The sequence below is a fragment of the Pelodiscus sinensis genome, chromosome 18, assembly GCF_049634645.1.
Source record: "Pelodiscus sinensis isolate JC-2024 chromosome 18, ASM4963464v1, whole genome shotgun sequence".
Lineage (NCBI taxonomy): Eukaryota > Metazoa > Chordata > Testudines > Trionychidae > Pelodiscus > Pelodiscus sinensis.
This window is the reverse complement of record NC_134728.1, coordinates 26,459,627-26,479,600: the sequence shown is the minus strand read 5'-3', so window position 1 is coordinate 26,479,600 and position 19,974 is coordinate 26,459,627. Positions and strand designations below refer to the sequence as shown.

Below are 19,974 nucleotides of genomic sequence, written 5' to 3'. Positions count from 1 at the left end.
CACAGCCCTGCTCTGTAGCACAGGGACATCAACACAGCAGTCTGCAGAGTGTAAGGACAGTTCACAGTCTCTTCCTTAGAAGCCCTGGATGTGCTGCAAGGGGCTGCAGGCTGGACATGCTTGCACTGGCAGTGACCACACAGCCTCAGTCTCTAAGTGGCCAGACCCCTCTCCCAGTCCAGAGCCTTTCCCCACACTTTGCAGGTCCCAGTAGCTCACCACATCCAGCTGCAGGCTGTGCTGCTTGGCCAGTTCCAGCTTCTTGTGTTGCTTCTCTGTTCCTTTTGGCTTTCTGAGCACTGCCAGTCTGCTGCTCAACACAGGGTCTGCACTGCTTGGCCTGTCTGTGTCTGGTTCTGTCACTGCAGGACTTCTTCTTGTACTCCTCTCTCAGCTCTCTGTCTTTGCAGGACCTCTCCTGCACACAGCTCGCTCTGCTCTTTCAGCTCCCTGTTTGCTCAGAGAGAGAGCCAGAACAATCCCCACTTACAACCTGCCAGTCAGGCTGAGCTGGAGTGTTGACTGCTTTCCATTGTCTCTGGGGTCTGTCAGTCTCATGAACCCTTCCCCTTCTGAAGCTGGTAAACCAAAAAACTCCCACAGAGTTTTAGTAAGGGGTAACAGTCCCCTTACACACAGGAAGCTTAATAGCACTATGCTTCTAAATATGCTCATTCTCTGTATTCAAACCATGGCTTGAGATGACAAATCAAATGTGATTTGTTTGCCTCACCTGGTTGCAATCAGTGCAAGTATCTACTAATTGCCATCTACTAGTACTACTACTGATCTTTCAAGAGTCCAACAAGATTCCTCAGATGCAAAGGAGAATTTTGTATAAGGGGGAAACAACTTCTTTCTTTGGAGTCTTTGGCCTGTGTTAGTTAGAATCAGATTTACATGTAGTTCTTGAGAGCACACTGTTATTGTGGGCAGAAGAGCCAGGGCTGGACCATGGAGTGTCTTGCTATAAACAGGTTTCTAAGACCTTGTTGTAGATCAGTGGTTCACAACCTTTTCCCATATCTGGAGTTTGATTTGTCCGGTGTACCCAAGATACACCTCATTTAAAAACTGCTTGCTTATAAAATCAGACATAAAAATATGAAAGTCTTACTGAAAAATTGCCTTCTTTCTCATTTGTCAGTATGAAATGTGTTTGTACTGACTTTGTGTTTGTACTGACTTTGCTAGTGCTTTTTGTTTGCTTATTGTTAAACCAGACAGAAATCTAGAGGAGTTGATATACTCCCAGAGAATCCTGTGTACTCTCAGGGGTACACACATCCCTCTTTGTTGTCCATGATCTTAGTGTAGCCCAAGGTCCAGTGAGTTTCAGCAGCAGCCCTGGGAACTACAAGTTGTGGACTACAAACTGCAGCATGTTGGGAGAACTTCCTGGTTCCTGCCAGGATGCGCCCTCTGCCCCCAGGAGGGGCCCGAGGCCGGCTGCAGCAGCTGGCGCCCTAGGCAGGGCGGTGCAATCGCCGCCCCTGCCAGCACCGCCGTCAATGGCCGTGACATCATCGGGCGCCTGGGGCAGCGGCACCCTAGGCAACTGTCTAGCTTGCCCAGACTCATGGGCTGCCCCTGTCTGCCCCCAGCAGGGTCTCAGCAGTGACTGTGCTAGAGGCAGCACCCAGGCTGCGTGCTGAGTGGGGGGGCTGCTGAACTGTGATCCTGTTTTGTTTTTTTACAGAATAAAGCCTGTTCCTGGTGGTTTGTCTGAGTGGGTCTGGTCTGAGGTGCTCACACACAATATACACAATGCACTGCAGAGCACCCCAAGCAGCCTCAGGCCTAGCCTCCCACATGGCTTCCCCTATGCTGAATAACCTCACACTGGGCTAGTGAACAGGAGGGGTTACATCAGCATAACCAATCTTTTGGAAAGTGGTCTATAAGAGTGTTTATCCTTGCCATCACTACAAAGCAAGTGAACTGGGTTATAATACCTTGCTAGCAAGATCTCTCTTTATAACATCATTCTTCTTCTAAGGTTTAAAATATAGTGGAGATTAAACTAAAGGGCCCCGAAGGACAGAGGAAAGGGGAGATCTTGGGGTTCCAGTCCTGAGAATTTGAAGAGCAAGGATCTTTTGTGGATACTTAGCATTTCACAAGATCAAACTCTGTCGTCTTAGGTGTGTGTCTATTGCGTAGGTCTTCACTGAAGCCTTTGTTTTACAAATCCTGCTTCTGGAGCCCACATGGGAATAAGATTTCCAATATCCTCCACACCCTCCTTTCCTCTTATTGCAACATCAGATCCAAATCTTTAGCTAGGCCTCTGAGCCCCTCACAATTCAATATGTGCTCCTTAGTGTTTGAGGCAAATATTGGTGTTAAATGTGGAGCAGGATCCCATGCAGAATTTGGAAGCCTGTTGGCTGCAGGGTGGGTGGGTTGAAGGACAGGACATGTCATATGTCCACAGAGTTATTCCAGTAGCCTCTCCCTTTCCCCTTCTATGGAAGGAAGTGGGTGTTTTTTCTGTCTTTAACCCACCACATTGAGAGGGTTACTTTTGTACCTCTGGTAAATGTATGCCTGAGAGCAATAAGGTTTGTCTTACTAATTACTGAACAAGCCTTCTGTGCACGTCTGGGTTCTAACTGTGGTTTCCAGCAAAATGCTCTTGCTCGAGTTTTAACTAAACCTCTGCAGGAGCTACAAAAGACCCATGTCTCTGAAAGAGCTGTAGAGCTGAATACAGAATCTTTGGCATGGCTACCAGGCTTTACATAGATGGAGTCGATCTTAAATTCCAGGCAATAGTGATCGGAGCCTTTCTCCCCGATCCCATCCTCTCCTCTTCTAATCAGGGCTAAATGGTAGGTTTGTTCTCACATGTGTCCCTCTCCTTCTATAAACACAAAATTCCTTAAACAAACCCAGTGATGGACATATTTTTTAAACTCTTCTGTTTATTAGAAGGAGCTAGCTAATCCTTGTGTTTATGTGCAGTAGGGTGTGTCAATCTATAAGCTGGCCCAGCTAATGAAATTCATCTGTTCTCCACCTTCCAGCTGAAGGGAAAGGGGAGGGAGGAAGAAAAATCCACCCACTCTCCTCAGTGTAGCATGGTAATATGACCAGCAGTGGGGTTTGCAACCATTTGCTCAGAAAAGGAATAGTGTGCTGTGGGGGGAGGCAAAGTGACTGAATGGGAGAAGTGAAGGGAAATATCCCCCCTTCAATTAGAGTAATTAAAATGTAGTAAAAATAAACCACCCAAATGAGAGTCTGGCCAAAACAAAGTCTTAATGCACAGTTATGGTTTAGAAGAGTCTGCTGTCAGCCATCCCTGTGTGTTGGCAGGGTGCTCTGGTGTCTGTCTCTGACATTAAGCAGACACCACCGCAAGAATGAGGACAGGGGCAGCGCCTGGATTTCACTCGGGTATGCAATGTAACCAGCGGCGGAGCTGCCAAAGCACAGCATTCATCTGAGAGGGCCTGCCAAATGCCAGTTGCTGTGGCTTTCTTGGTTCCAGGCTGCAGCATTTGAGTTTGGTACACCAAGTACTGCACGGAGCCATTCTACAGGTTGCTCCAGCCGGCAGAATTGTTAGAGGGGAGGGAATTATATCCCCCCTTGACAGTTCCCTAATATGTCCCTCTAAAGAGGCTGTTGTCTGACTGCTGTCTGTTTTATTACAAAAGAACTGCTTGGTAGCCCGGTATAACGTCTTTGTCTCATCATCCTTTTTTTCTGTCCTCCTTGAGTCTTTCTGGGCCAAATCAAGAGCTCCTTTATTTTTTAAATGGAATCCCTGCTCTCTTTGATGCCAATGGGAGATATGTCTGAGTGAGGATTTCTGGACAAGGCCTTCACAGGAGATTCTCGCTGGTATTTTTTGTCAGTTCTGTGTTTATGAAAAGTACGACCACACAAGCTCCCAGTCAGGTACAATACAGACCAGTGTTGTGGGAGCTCCTTGCATGTGGCTAATGAATCTTAATTCCCTCTGAGTTCTCCCACAACCTCGCCCCGGTTTACCCCCACTTGAACAGAACCTGGCCACATTGCACAGTGTTTTGTAACATCTATAGGGACCAGGTTGAAATTTTCAGGCTAGTGAGTGATGGGGTTTGAACTTATGTGAAAATGGGTAACATCTTAACACCTCTTCCTGTTTTATGCCACAACAGGCTTTCCTGCTTCAGCATCGCAGGCTATATCTACACCACCAAGTTTTGTCAACAGCACTTAAGTTGACACCCAAAAGTTGACAAAACAAAAATCGCCAGAGGGTGTTCACACTCGTTGCCTCTGTTGACAGATCATGTCCGCCCAGGGGTCGCCATCATCAACACTGTGAGCAATGCACTGTGGGGATAGGCAATGTGTGGAGGTGCACACAGGACCACATACACCCCCAAGGTGGGAGAGGCTGGCCAGGAACTGGTGGTGGAGGGGAGCTAGCAACTGGAGGGCCAGCACTGGCAGCAGGAGTCGACACACCCCTCCTCCTCCCCGCACTCACCTGCAGCAGCATCAGGAAAGGCACAGGCCAGGCAATGTCAGTTTGTGTGACACTGCTGTCTGGCCATGCTGCTTCAGGGGATGGGTGGGACGACCTAAGCACTCCCTCGGAGTGGTGCGGCCAGAAAGCGGTGCCTCATAACTCGAAGTCACCCACCGCAGGCCCTCTCTGCTGCTGCTGGTGAGTGCAGAGAGGCATGGCATGGACCCCCATGGCCAGTGCCAACTCTGTGACCCTGTTCGTCCTTTGGGGGGGAGCAAGAGCACGGCAGGGCTGGAGCAAGGGGGCTGGGAGAGGTGAGGACTGAGGTGGACGGGGATTGTCCTAGACCTTCCCCAGGTTGGGGGGGCACATAGCCAGTGCTCCCCCTTTCGCCTGTCACCAGTCGCCACTGATGGTGGACGTGTTTCCCACAATGAAGTGTTGTGGGATGGCGGAGCTGATCACGGCACATCTTAGGATTCCCCCTGAGTTCTCCCACAGCCTTCCCAGCTGCCAGGAGCAACACCACAAGTAGGTCTCCATGCTGAGGAATGTCAGTCTGCCTCCCACCCCCTTTCAGCCACCCTCTGCCCGCTGCTGAGCTCCTCCCAAGCAACAACCTAGCCAATGCTAAGTTTGTAATGAAAATCATACTCGGGCTCAAGCAATTTTTTTAAAATTTTGTAATTAATGTGGCAAGCCCCAAGGTACTGAGACTATGAACGGCCAAGCCTAGAGGCGTCAGGACTGAGTCCTGGCAGAAATTAAGCACTGACCCTTTCCTTTTATTATATTTTCAGCTCTGTAGTGCACAATTTGTATAAACACAAACAAAGGTGATGGATTTTGCTTTGACAGCCCTGTCCAGGCAAACTGTAACTAAGTTTCTTCCCTCCCCCCGACCCCCCAGTTGCTATTTCTTGGCTGCAGGACCAATGGAATGTAAAAACATATGAACAGGCAAACCAAAGGTCTATCTAGCCTGGCATCCTGTCTGCTGACAGTAGCCAATGCCAAGTGCCTCAGAGAGAATGAACAGAACAGGTGATCCCTCTCCTGTCACCCATTGCCAGCTTCTGACTAATAGAGGCTCAGGACACCCTTCCTGACCATCCTGGCTAGTGGGAAATCCTCCAGTGGACCTTGGAGAGTGTGGATTTGTTGAAACACCAATCTTTCAGGGACTGCTTGATTTTGTCAAACTTGTGATGGAACCTAGGTAGGGTTCGGTCAGGAATCTGCCTAGGTTCCTCCCATTTTTTTGGCCTCCTATGTGGGAGGAGACTATGGAATTTCGGCTGCTAGGCTCCTGACTTTTTGGCAGCCCCTTAGTGGGCTGACAGGAAGCCAAGATCTTGGAAGCCCCATGACCCAGGCTCCTTCACACCTTGCCTTGTGCGCTGCTACAGAGCCAGGCTCCCAGGATACTGGCCTCACATCAGCCCATCAGGGTCTTTGGCTATAGAGCAGCCTGCAGTGTGACCAGACAGTCCCAAATTGGAATGAAACCAAATTTAAAAAAGTTCAGGAAAGACATTCTATGCACAACTCAAATGTAAAACAAACGGGCTTCACCTAGGGAATTAGTAACTGTGTATGCAGCCTTATTCAGTCCATCTTGCTAGCTGTCTCCTTGGCGCCAGTATCTTTTGCTAGTTAAATGACAAGATCAAGACCATTCCCATCCTTACAGAAGTGGGTTTGGTCAGTTGTGGTAGGATTTTGTGACTCACCCTGACACTTATTTGCTCTACAATCTTGCACAAGTCACTTAACCACTTAGAACCTCACTCTTCCCTTCTGGAGCTATGCAATTACTCATATGAGCTGTTTCCTAGGGTACGTTGAGACTACAGGCTTTTGTCGACAGAAGTTTTGTTGACAGATACTGTCAACAAAGCTTCTGTCGACAAAGAGCGTCCAGTTCTGTCGACAAAGCAAGCCACTTTGTTGACATGACAGTGTAGACGCAAAGGACAGTGTAGATGCAATAACGCCTTCTGTCGACAGAACTCTGTTGACAAAAGGCGTTATTCCTCACAGAATGAGGTTTACAGCTGTTGACAAAACTGCTGAGTTCTGTCAAAGTTATGTCGACAGCACTCAGCAGCAGTGTAGAGGCAGGTATAGTTTTGTCAACAAAAGTCCACTTTTGTCGACAAAACCCTGTAGTCTAGACACAACCACAGTGTACTGGGAGTCTTCATTCCTTCATGTTTGTGAAATGTTTTGAGATCATCTGTTGGAAGGTATTTAAAGAATATAAACTGTTATTTTTTTGCATAGGGATACAATTTCAAAGGAGTCTCCATCTAGTCTCTAAATAGGATTTGTGTGTGAAATCACATAGCATGAAATCTACCTGCCTAATTTGCTCACCCTCTTGGCATGTTTTTGTTTGTTAAGGATTGTGTGCACAAATTTATCCTTGCAAATTTAGGAGCCATCTGTAAAACTTTAGCCAATCATGCCTTGTTTGTAAAATAGGTTACACTGCACAGTGAAACGTAAATAGAGGAAATGATTGGTTTTCCAGCTGCTTTCCTGCTTTTTGGGATTCTTTGCCTCTGCTTTCTTGACAGTTCTAGCAAGAACTTGGTTGTCAGGGGCTGTGTATAAAAAAACTCCTAAAAAACCCAAAACAACCCAGCGGAGGGCAACCAAAATGATTAGGAGGCTGGAACATATGACTCATGAGGAGAGGCTGAGGGAGTTGGGTCTGTTTAGTCTGCAGAAGCGAAGAGTGAGGGGGGATTTGATAGCAGCCTTCAACTTCCTGAAGGGAGATTCCAAAGAGGATGGAGAGAGGCTGTTCTCAGTAGTGACAGATGGTAGAACAAGGAGCAATGGTCTCAAGTTGTGGTGGGAGAGGTCCAGGTTGAATATTAGGAAAAACTATTTCACTAGGAGGGTGGTGAAGCACTGGAATGGGTTACCTAAGGAAGTAGTGGAGTCTCCATCCGTAGAGGTGTTTAAGTCTCGGCTTGACAAAGCCCTGGCCAGGTTGATTTAGTTGGGATTGGTCCTGCCTAGAGCAGGGGGCTGGACTTGATGACCTTCTGAGGTCTCTTCCAGCTCTATGGTTCTATGATTCTATGAACTCTCCCACATACTTTATAGTCTGGGATCAAACAAGATCACTGCATGAATTAGGGAAAGAAGAACAAGGTCTGCCTGGCACAGAGGCAGCCCTGGAATTAGCAGAGAGATCCTCAGCAATAGCTGGGAGAAGCAGCAGCAAAAGGCCCAGCTGGGGTCCCATCTCTCTGTCCCTGATGGTCACCGACCCTGAATACCTGCAGATCTTAGAACTTCTTTCCACTCAAACTCACTTCTGTCTGCTGATTGGCTCTTTTCCCCAACCACCTTTCCACCCTGCAGAATCCCTCTGCCACACACTCCTGCCATCCCGTTTTTACCAGGACAATCCCTTATTTAAGACCTTTTCCCAGAGTCATGACTTCTTTTAAAAAATGGGCACATTATCCCGTGTTTCCCCCATGGTGAGGTGGGGGGCGAGGAGCCACTAGCTCTCAGGGCTAAAGCCCCTAACACCAGCGGCTCACCTCCCTTCTCCACCCAGCAGCAGGCGGGGAGCTGATGGCACTTGGAGCTTCAGCTGCTGGAGCCCCCAGCACTGGTGGCTTCCCCCTCCCTTTACAGGACTGAAGCCCTGAGTGCGGATGGCTTCCCCCGCAGCCTGGAGAGCTGAGGTCATGAATACCAGCAGCCCCGTCCCTTTGGGCTAAAGTCCTGAGCACTGCCAGGCCCCACCCTATGCAGCACAGGGAAATATGGTCATCCTAAACCTCACTCACGTTGCCCTTCATGGGGCTCAGCCTTTATCTCATTTCTCTCTTTTCTTCTCCAGTTTTCTCCTCCTCATGCCTTTTATCTCTATCTTTTTTGCTCAGCCCTCTTGCCAGTGCCCCTCACTCTTTGTAACAAAATACATATGAAAATGATGAATGACACTACTTTTAGTTGATCAGCATTATTGTATGTATAATGCTAACTAAGGTGCAGATGAGAAAGGGGCTTGGTCTCTCCAACGTTGACTTGAAGGCACAGTGGCCACCAATGGCCATACTTTGAAGATGAATTGGTATCTTGATATCTTGAGATATCCTCATCTCAAAAAGGTTTTACTGGCATTGGAAAAGGTTCAGAAAAGGGCAACAAAAATGATTACGGGGTTTGGAACAGGTCCCATATGAAGAGAGATTCAAAAGATTTAAAAGAGGAGACTAAGCGGGGATATGATAGAGGTCTATAAAATCATGACTGGTAAAAGGTGAATAAGGAAAAGTTATTACTTATTCCCACAATATAAGAACTAGGGGTCACCAAATGAAATTAATAGGCATCAGGTTTAAAACAAACAAAAGGAAGTTTTTCTTCACTGAGTGCACAGTCAACCTGTGGAACTCCTTGCCAGAGGATGCAGTGAAGGCTAGAACTTTAACAGGGTTCAAAAAAGAACTAGATAGATTCATGGAGGTTCGGTCCATCAATGGCTATTAGCCAGGATGGGTAGGAATGGTGTCCCTAGCTTCTGTTTGTTTGGAGGTGGGTGTCAGGGGAGGAATCACGTGAGGATTACCTGTTGTGATCCCTCCCATCTGGTATTGGCCACTGTTGGCAGACAGGATAGTGGGTTAGATGGACCTTTGGTCTGACGCAGTATGGCCATTCTTATGCTCTTATATATGTAGCCACAGAAGCATGAAATCTTGGTTCTGCTTTGATGTTCCAGGAAATAGGTCCCATGCCGTGTTCCCTGTAAGTGAAGCACTTGGGCAGCCACCAGGAGAGATCCACATTCCACGCAACAGATTAGAAGAGCCCCCACAGCCAGCAGCGTGTTTCTACTGGAGGTGCATATTTACGAATGCTTTGGTGCACATAACAAAATTTATTCCACAGCTGGATGGAAAAAAATTAGAAGAAACTCTGATCCCATGTTACATTTGTTTAGCTGGACTGAGAGTGCAGAAGGATAGAGGAGTCCAAAGACACCATGTACAGCACTTGGTACAGAAGAACGATATACAGATTGTGAAGGTCCACTTTTAATCTGAGAAGCAGAGATCAAAGCTGTCTAAACAAAAAAGAAATCACGGTTAAGGTAGGATTTACATTTTATGCCTGCAGTGATGGTGAGTTAATAATGACATCATTGCCACCATAAAATAATAAAACCTCTTGTTAAACATCAGAAGCACTGTGCCAGCTTCAAGTATGTTTTGGGATAACCGAGCATAATTACGTTCAGTCACCCCGTGGTGTAAAGATGACACATTGCCCTAGTGACTGAGTTCGGGACATTTTTGCACAACTCAGGCTGAGTCCTAAAAGAACAGTTTCAGTTTCTGAACCAGTTCTCAGGTTTGTGATCAGCCTGCTAGGTGCTGTACTGAAATTGCTCATGCTGGGCTAGAGAGAAGAGTATTGACTACTCTGATGGGAGAGATGTATTGATGTAGTTGATAAGGAATCTAAATTAAAGCACAAGAGAGAAGAGACGAGGATGCTATAATATTTAAAAATGGCAAACTAAATCATATATAATTTACAGAAAATGACAGGGTAATGCTGGGACTATTTTTAAATCGACAGTAAATTAGAATTCAAAAAACCTCTGATAGGTTTAGCAGATGGTCTTGATCCTAGATCCAAACCCACACACTTTATTTCCTAGTATGCTAAGAACAAAATAATGTCATGTAGCCTCTGTAACACAGGCCTGAGATTACAGAACATTTTTAGCTATTAAACTGTGTTGAAGTTAACTTTTAACCAAGCCTGGATGTACTGGATCTGGAAACCAATGACAACTGTATTCCAGCTGCTAAGTGACTAAGAAACAAACTATCTGGTATTTTAGAGCAACTTTCAGACAGAGAAATGTAATACAGTTTTTGTGGATACAGGTTACAAGTCAATTCCAGGTCATAGAAATGGAGAAGATCAGGGAATGTGATATGAAGTCCACAAACTGCATAGCATTGATACCTACATGGTCCAGACCTGTTTTGTGTTTTCATCCATTTCTAATCAAGAGGACACACCTTCTATCGAAATTCATATAAGCATCTTTTTGTTTGCAAGGACATGGAAAAAGAAGTGTCCTGAGTACTCTTATGAATTTGTCTCTATTCATGCTGGAAATGTTCATGCAGCCATCTTGAAAGCTCATTTTGGGACTGAAAATCAACCCTCAGAGAAATCCTCCAATCAGAGAGCAGAAAGGCCATATGCTGTAGAGTGCATCTACACTAAGAAAACTGGTACCTGTTGTAGGAGAAAGAAAGAGCCCAAAGCATGGGCCTGGTCCTCTAGCCAAAGTAATCAAGAGTTACACTATGAGTAACAGACAGGCCGGCTACGTCTACACTGGCACCCTTTTCCGGAAATGCTTAAAATGGAACAGTTTTCCGTTATAAGTATTTCCGGAAAAAGCACGTCTACACTGGCAGGCTGCTTTTCCGGAAAAGCCCTTTTTCCAGAAAAGCGTCTGTGGCCAATGTAGACGCGCTTTTCCGGAAAAGAGCCCCGATCGCCATTTTCGCGATCGGGGCTTTTTTCCGGAAAAGACTACTGGGCTGTCTACACTGGCCCTTTTCCGGAACAGTGTTCCGGAATAAGGACTTATGCCCGAGTGGGAGCAGAATAGTTTTTCCGGAATAGCGGCTGATTTTGTACAGTAGAGCGTTGTTGCTTTTCCGGAAATTCAAGGGCCAGTGTGGACAGCTCGCAGCTTATTCCGGAAAAGCGGCTGATTTTCCGGAATAAGTGGCCCAGTGTAGACACAGCCGCCATGTCAAAAGCAAATGTGTGCCTGCAAGTCAGTGTGTCTCAGCACTAGAACTGCTAGCATGGATGGAACACATGAAATATGTGAACACATTCCATCAGGACAGTACAAGGACACCCAGCAGAGCACATGATAAACAACAAGAATGAAAGTATAACACTGGGCAGTGAATGCTTGGGAGGAAAGTACAAGGGGAGGTAGCAAACATGTCATTAATGTGTAAGATGGTACGTTCAGTGTGTATCATAGATTGTTCATTTCTGTCTATAAATATTGGGGAATCTTGATTTAATTCTTTGGCCGGCCTAGGGGTGATAGTGAAATCCATATTATCGACTGAGCCGAGGCCATAGTCTAGGTACAAATACATAGTGCTCGGAGGCCATCTGGCTACTGGCCACTATTAATGTTCTTTGTTTGACAATAAACCTGGCTTGGGTGCCTTCATATCTTATCTGAGTCAATGGTCTTTGGGGGCTCTCCTGAAGTATATTATACTAGCTACCTACACAGAGCTGGAATGATATACTGAGCGAGCATATGAAAACACACACAGATGAATGTTTATCATCACTGAGGGAGCAGAAGACTTATTAGTACCCCACACCAGTGAATCCTGAATTTACTGTATCACTGTCCTGAATTATTACACCTGTTTTCCAGCATTGATGCTTCCACTAGTGTAGACAGGGCTCAGTGTAACCCTCTCTTAGCTGAAAGTTGCTCTAAATATTTTTTACTTATTACTTGCCTACTAGCTGGACTTGTTATTGCCAGTTTTCTAGTTACAGTACCTGCTGCTTTACATGCAGATGTGGTTTAAAGCAATGGTTAAAACACCTCAGTCCTTTCTACAGTAATACTTTGCTATTAACAGTGGTGCCACCGCAACATTGCCGAGAAAAGAATGCTAGTATTTCTACTGTAAGAATAATTGTCCATGACTGACCACACATCATATATAGCAAATTCCAAATGAGAAATAGTTAAAGAAAGAGTTGTAGCCAATAGTTTCTAGTCAGTCCATAGACAGAATAGTATAATCCATTCACTGAATAATTTAAAATAATAAACAGACATAAAATGAAATTGCTCACAGATAATTTAGAAATGTCACAGGAGCTTGGCATAGTCCTCTCAGGGGGCCTTATTCCTATATACACTAGGGTCCTTTTACACTGCTCAGAAAAGAGAACCTAACTACCAAAGAGGTTTCTTAATATAACTGAGAATTCAGACCTATCGATTGTATAGGAGACCTGATAGTACTGATAGTATTTTCCTCCAATTATCATCAAGATTACCACCTTCAGAAACCAGGAAGGAACTCCAGCAAAGCGGTAAAGCTAAACAAACAATTGTCCCATTGAAATAGGATGATCGGAGGGGTGTGGAGGGAGGGAGAAACCAAATAATTGCAGGCATCTTTGACTGCTTTTGGGTAGTTTTTAGCACACTGTCTATTTAGGCCATTCCTCTTGGCAACTTCACAAACTATTCCTGGAATTGAAATCAATGGTCAAAAATATGGTTTTTTGTTTTATTTATTTATTTATTTATTTATTTGCTTTGGGTGGGGAAAAGGTTTCACTCCTCTATCACTAATGCTATAATTATTTGTTTTAGTGCACGCGAAGGGTGCCAGATTGACAGCCCTGGAGATAGAAATAGTTTATTTATCTACAGAAGGGACACAGCTGGAGCAGCAGTGGTGCAAGCTTTCCTCACTTGCTTCATCAGAGCGCCTTTACCATGTCAATGGAAGAAGGTTGAATACTGATTCAGTTGGCATCTCTGCAGGGCTAAAGCTAAAATAAGTGATGCAACTTGAGCTATGTCAATTGCATAGCTTAAGTCAAAATAGCCTATTTCGGCTTTTGGCGCTTTCTACACAGCAGGAAGTCCAAGAAAGAGGACTCTTCCTCTGACTTCCTTTACTCCTCGTACAATGAGGGTTACCGGAGTCAGAGTAAGAAGTCCTCCAACTCGACATTATTTTGACATTATGTTGAAATAACTGCTTGCAGTGTAGATGCAGACTATGTTATTTTGGAATAACGGTCAGTTATTCCAAAATAATACTGCCGTGTAGACATGCGCCCTTAAAGTTCTAATTATCAATATAAATGACTGATCATTTTTTCAATTCCTATGAGCTTTTGGCCTCAATAATATGATATACAAGGCAATGACTTCCACAGTGTAATTATACATTGAGTAAAAATCAAAATGTGCTTTTATTGGTATTACACTTGTTTCCCTTTCAGTTTTAGGAGATATTTCTTTGTTTAGTGTTATAACTCTAAAAGGAACATCCACTCTTCATTCCTTATCACTAAAAGTCTTACTGGCCTCATCTTTAAACTAAGTACTTCATATCTTTCCTCTCCCTTCATATGGAAGCATGCTATGCCACTAAACACTTTCCTTACAAGCCTGTAGTCCTTTTCTATTTTTGCTATAACTGTTTTTGAGATGGAATTACTAGGATTGTTCCAAATGAGAGAGTACCCACACTGTATCTAGTGCTACTCTGCAAAAAATTATATAGTGAAAGCTATATAAAAATGTGAATTGAATAATGTGAATTCAATTACAAATATTTTTCAAGTTTCCATTTGGAGCTTCTCTGATTTGGAACCTTGGGCTAAAATCATGCAATGGAACATCATGGTGGAATTTAGACAGAGATATGATGGAGGCAGAAGAATTCTTCCCCCACAAATTAACTGACAATACTCAAAGACTGGCTCCTTAGCTAGTGTAAATTATCATTGGAGTGATCTCAGTTTACACCAGCTGGCTCATAATCTAGCTTTCTCTTATTCAGGCTAAGACTAGTCACACTGATGCTGAGTACTTTGGTTGGAGTCAGAAACCTAGCTGCGCTTCCAGCCGGAGAAATCATGGGATTCATGAAACTTTAGGAAGGTGTGAGCAAGAGTTGCCTTGATATTGCTGCTTTTTTTAACATTACTTGGCTCACTAGCATTGTTTTCACTCTTTGCAGGTGCAGAGTTGACTGGCAGGCCACACTCAAAGGTTCTTCTTTCACATATCCATTCACATTATAGATTTCTGTGTTCAGTGTGATCTGTGACATGCAGCTCTTGAAAATAATGTCTTTGAATTCCACTCTGTTTGCACATGTGGTAGATATGTTTGAAATTGTCTAGAAAGTAACAGACTACAAAGCCATGTGAGAATAATTACTAGGAAACCTTTTAAATTAAACATAAAACTGAATCTTAACACTAAGTCCAAATTCAAATTTTGTCATTCTTGCATATACTTAAAATTAAATGACCCCTAATCCAAGCACTGCTGGACTTTGGGGACATCAGATTCAGATACAAACTCCATAGCATGGCCTTATATACAATCTGTCCACAACTAATAAGACTTATCATATGTCCACCTCCAAAAATATTTTACTGTCTGTATTCTGCAATCAAAACTATGTGATCAAATTCCCAGCTAGGCCCTTCTAAAATGTAGGTTATGAGCTAAAGTGAAAATGAGATGTACGTAGACAATAGAAAAATATGGTTTAGTCTCCCAACAAGAAATATTTGTGATGGGAAAATGAAATGGTACATCAAATTGTTCTTTTTGGATTAATAAAAATCAGATACAATCTTCAAAATCCCTCTGGACCTGATTCTTTTCTAACTTCCACCAATTGCACACCAATATAACTCCATTGTCTTCAAGCTTACCCTTGACTTATGGTGGTGTTAAATGAAAAATGAGTAAGGTCCATCGTGTGTTAAAACAAGAGAGGTTTTGTTTACTTGTCATGCTTTAAGAGATGTTATTTGGATGAATGTACTAATGAAAAGGAAATGTATGAGAACTGAACAGGAAGTAAATGAAATGAACATTTCAAACATAAAATACAGAGAAAATGAAAACAGAAAATCACTGCTGCTTTGAAGGGAATGGATAGTTTTGAAGACTGGTAATAGAATCATAGATCAAGAAGGGACATCTAGAGGTATTCAAATCCAGTCTCCTGCACTCATGGTAGGACCAAACCCTATCTACAGCATACCCAACAGGTGTATGTCTAGCCTGCTCTTAAAAATTTCCAGTGATGGAGATCCCACAACCTCCCTGGGCAATGTATTCCAGTGCTTAACCACCCTGACAGCTAGGAAGTTTTTCCTAATGTCTAACCTAAATTGCTGCAATTTAACCCTTTTGCTTCTTGTCCTACCATAAACATTTAAGAAGAATATTTTTTCTCCCTCCCCTGTTTAACAATCTTTTACGTACTTGAAAACTGTTGTGTCCCTTTTTTCAGACTAAACAAGCCCAGTTGTTTCAATCTGTCCTTGTAGCTCATGTTTATTAGACCTTTGATCATTTTTGTTGCTCTTCTTTGGACCTTCTCCAGTTTGTCCATATCTTTCCTGAAATGTGGTGCCCAACACTGAACACAGTATCCCAGTGTGCAGTAGAGAGGAAGAATGACTTCTCATGTCTTGCATATAATATTCCTGTTAATACATCCAAGAACGATGTTTGCATTGTAACCCCCAACAGCGTTATACAATTGACTCATATTTAGCTTGTGATCCACTTTGACCCCTAGATCCCTTTCTGCAATACTCCTTCCTATGCAGTCATTTCCCATTTTAGTGTGTGTGTAACTGATTGTATCCTACTAAATGTACTTGGCATTTGTCCTTATTGAATTTCATCCTATTTAACTCCTACCATTTCTCTGGTTTGTCCAGATTATTTTGAATTTTCATTCTATCCTCCAAAGCACTTGCAATACCTCCCAGCTGTGTATTATCTGCAAACTTTATAGGTATACTCTCTATGCCATTATTTAAATCATTGATTAAGGTATTCAACAGAACTGGACCCAGAACTGATCCCAGTGGAACCCCACTTGTTATGCCTTTTTGGAATGAGATTCAGGTCTGCACTACCACCATCTGGTAGCCAATGTGTGAAATGGCTGATGTAGGCTAGACTCTGGACAGGATCCAGGTGTGTGCCCATTGCAAAAAAGCAGCAGCCAAGGCCTTAATTGGGTATGATAATTAGAAGCAGATCTACCTAAGTAAGGGGAGGGAATTTGGTACACTGATGCTCATACTGCTCTTGCTATACCTGTGCTTTACCTTTTCAGTGGCTGTTTCCAAAAAGAAAACAAGAAAAAAAACCCTATTCTTCAGTGGCATTTGTTCAGCATCAATTGTATATCTTAAAGTGTTCAGGTTTATCCTAGTTCAGCCTTTCTTCTCCTAATCTACTAGGAAATAGTCTAGTGGGAATTCTTTAATATCACCCTTTTGCCTGTAGCTCTCTGATTTTGATTATACATTGCATCACAGGTGAAATTTGGGTTAAAGATAATTGTAAATATGGTATTGATATTAAATGATGTTTTCCCAACATTGCAATAATGCTTGTTTTGTTTGCTGGAGAGTTTATTACTTTTTGATCAATAGCATATGAGATTTGTGAGGGAAATTAGCATAGTGAATAACAATTAGGAGAAAAATCAATGGCATTCAGACAAATAAGTGACTTGAAACAGTCCCATAGGTACACAACCACTACAGAGATTCTTTAAAATGTAATACATCTCATTTAGAATTCCAGCAGAGGGGGAGGGCAGTTTGGACCAGAACTAAAACGGATGGAGCTACAATTCCACTATTGTGAGGCTATTTGTTGCTCTTTGTTGTTTCTAACCATTTGAATATATGACTGTACTTGACCTATTGCCCCAGGGACCTCCCCTCTTTTCCAGCCCCCTTTTCCTTAAAGTCTGTACCTATCTCCCCTCTATAGTGCCTCTTGTGTCCCTCTTGAAGAACCTCCTTCCCCACTCCAAACGAAATTGCTTCTTCTGTTGCTTTTGAGGACATGAGAAGGTTGAGTTTCTCCCCCACAATCCAGGAGTAGGGTGCTGCTGCTCCTCTAGCTGAATGAGAGCAGGTCTCCCTCTTTACTGATACCTAAGGGTATGTCTACAGTAGCTCGTTAATTCGAGCTAGGTAGGCAAATCAGGCAACTGGAGTTGCAATGAATCCTGGGATTTAAATATCCCAGGCTTTATTTGCATGTTCTCATCCCGCTGTCATTTTTAAATCCCCCTTAGTTCGAACAAACTGCCCACGGCTACACGCGGCAGTTTAAAGTTAATCCAAACTAAGCCCTTAGTTCGGATTAACTGTTATTCTTCCTAACTCCAGATTAACTGTTTACTCCTCGTAATCATCCACCTAACTTCCTGTGTGGGGGTGAGAGCTCACCGGATTACAGGAAAAGTTGGTTCAGCAGCAGGCTGGTGGGCAGAAGATAATGGCAGCCCTACCACTGCTGAGGGCCGTCAGTGAATTCTAAGTCCCCGAATACCTTAAATCCACTTTGCAGATCTCAAAGGTTGTCTCTGCCCACCCTACCCCATTGGTGCACCAAATCCCAGACCCAGGAGAGGCCTGTGTAGAAGTGAAAGACTCTGATTTCTCACTTTTTGTCTGTTGTGCTGAGAAGCAAGAAAAAGGCCCATGGGTGCTTGTTGTGACCATGCAATCTGCAATGTGAGCACTTGGACGCTAGAAGCTAAACCAAGACCCCCAGACTTGTTCCACGTATGTCATCAGATGCATGGTAACAATTTTCAGTCATACACAAAGATGCTGTGGTCTTGTCAAGAAAATGTGTATGGGAGGATGATATAGAAAAAGTCTATGTTATGACAAGGTAGTTGATAAAAAGAGCCTTTGCCATTTCTTTTTTAAGAGGATAGACATCCTGTAGGGAACAGGGACCCAATACCTTTTTTTTTTTTGGCTATGTTTGCATTCAAGTTATACTTATCACAATATCTGAGAGCTCTCCTTTCCTGCAGACCTGTTCAGGAATCGATGTTTAGAATAATGGCCCTGCTTGCCTCTGAATTGAGCTGGTTAATAACCATTGCTGGGGAAATCAATCAGTTCTATGATATCTTATTACTTACGCTAATTTAATCACAGGGAACGGATCATTGCTTCAGTTCAGAGGGCAAAGTGAGTGTGTGTGGGTGGGATGGTGCAGGAGAAGGAAGCGGGGGTGAGGAGATGCCGTGAGTTGTAGCACAAGATTGAAAAAATTAAAGTCACAACATGTATGTTTGAAAGGGGGGGATGGAGAATCCTTCACAATGACAGAATGTTTTGAAGTCTCTTTATTGTCCAGTTTTCTGCTTGTCTCAGCCTTGGGTGGTGGAGAAGCTTGTGATATATAATAGCATAGCCCCTCACCTGACTGTCTCCACACATGATAAAACAGGAGGATCACCAAGGGAAAAACAACCAACCAACCTAAAAAGTCACTTTCACCAAAAGCACTCAGTGTCTATTTTGGGTCTGTGTGTGGGACATTCGCTTACCCAGGGGAAAGGTAAATGCAGATGAACCATAAGTCTTTGTTACATGGCAATTAAAACAGTCTTTTAAGTGGTGTCTACAGAAATACGTATAGGTCATCAAATGTACTTACCTTTGCAAAGGTTGTCAAAATTTACCAGCCCAGGCACAAAGTCTACGTGCCTGTCCTTTTCCATGGTACTGATCATGCAAAATGTCTCCTTCACAGGAACTTCACTCACTTGCTTCTGAGCAAGGTGCCTTCTGGAAAACACTCAAATTCTCAGGAGGAGAAATTGGTCTGCTACAAGGGGCTCTCCACAGGGCTGGCCTTACCAAGAGGTAAACTGAGGCGGCTGCCTCAGGTGCCAGCCTGTGAGGGGGCGCCACTAAGACTCAGAGTGTAGAGAATTGTGTCTGTTGCTGGTGCATGTGTATTCTCTCTGCTCTAGATGCACAGAGATGGGGGAGTGCTGTGCTGGAGGAAGGAGGGCACAAGAGACATAACAGGCAGGCAGGAGAAAAGAAGGTATGGGTGCGTCATTTGAGCTCCCCACCTCAGGTGCCGAAATATTGTGGGCCAGCCCTGGCTGTCCAGACAGATAAATCCAATATGAAATAAAGAATATGATTTTTTTTCTAGGCAAAGGAGTCTTCAGACCCAGAACATGAGCTTTCATCCCCACAGGGGGGTTACACTAGTGGAAGCAATGCCGCTTAAGCGGCCAAAAACAGCATGCAAGTGGACAGTGAGAACTTCAGCTGTGAGCAGTCCAGCCAGAAGGATTTCAGTGACATTAACAAAGGACAAGGAAGTGAAAAGTGGGAAAGAGATAAACAGTTCTATTGCAAATAGACTGATATCATCAACCTATCCTGCCTCCAGTCCAGTCTGTCCCTCTCAGGCATTTCTCTGAATGGATCTCCCTTGTGTAAAGAAACTAGAGGCACATGGTGTATGTATGTTATCTAGAACTACTGAGTATTCAGTTACCAAACAAAAAAAAGCAAAACATATCATGTGTCTGTGCCCAAAATCAGGCAGCTATGGGTATGACTCTATGGCAGTCATGTGGTGTGATTGCAACTTGAGTAGACATACCTGAATTATCTTTAATCTTATTAGCTCAGGTCCCAGAGCAGTGAAGCCTCATTAGCATGCACTGTGCAAGCCTACCTGGAACCCAACTCTTGGGGTTAGTGCATGTTTCAGCATGCTCTGCAATAGCTCCTCTACTCCAGGATTGAGCTAGCTAGAGTAAAACTGCCCTAGGTTGTTTACTCGAACTGCCATCACACCCTCTGATGGC

General features: G+C 43.9%; 1 long non-coding RNA gene across 1 annotated transcript in view; it reads left to right on the top strand.

Annotated features, from left to right (window-relative positions):
- LOC112546562 (uncharacterized) overlaps nucleotides 1-17,261 on the top strand; it is a 38,652-nt gene extending 21,391 nt beyond the window's left edge. The window contains exons 3-5 of the long non-coding RNA XR_012896557.1: nucleotides 9,228-9,348; nucleotides 9,450-9,599; nucleotides 14,299-17,261. This is a non-coding gene — a long non-coding RNA (uncharacterized LOC112546562). The remainder of the gene's footprint in view (nucleotides 1-9,227; nucleotides 9,349-9,449; nucleotides 9,600-14,298) is intronic.
- The last annotated feature ends 2,713 nt before the right edge of the window (nucleotides 17,262-19,974 follow it).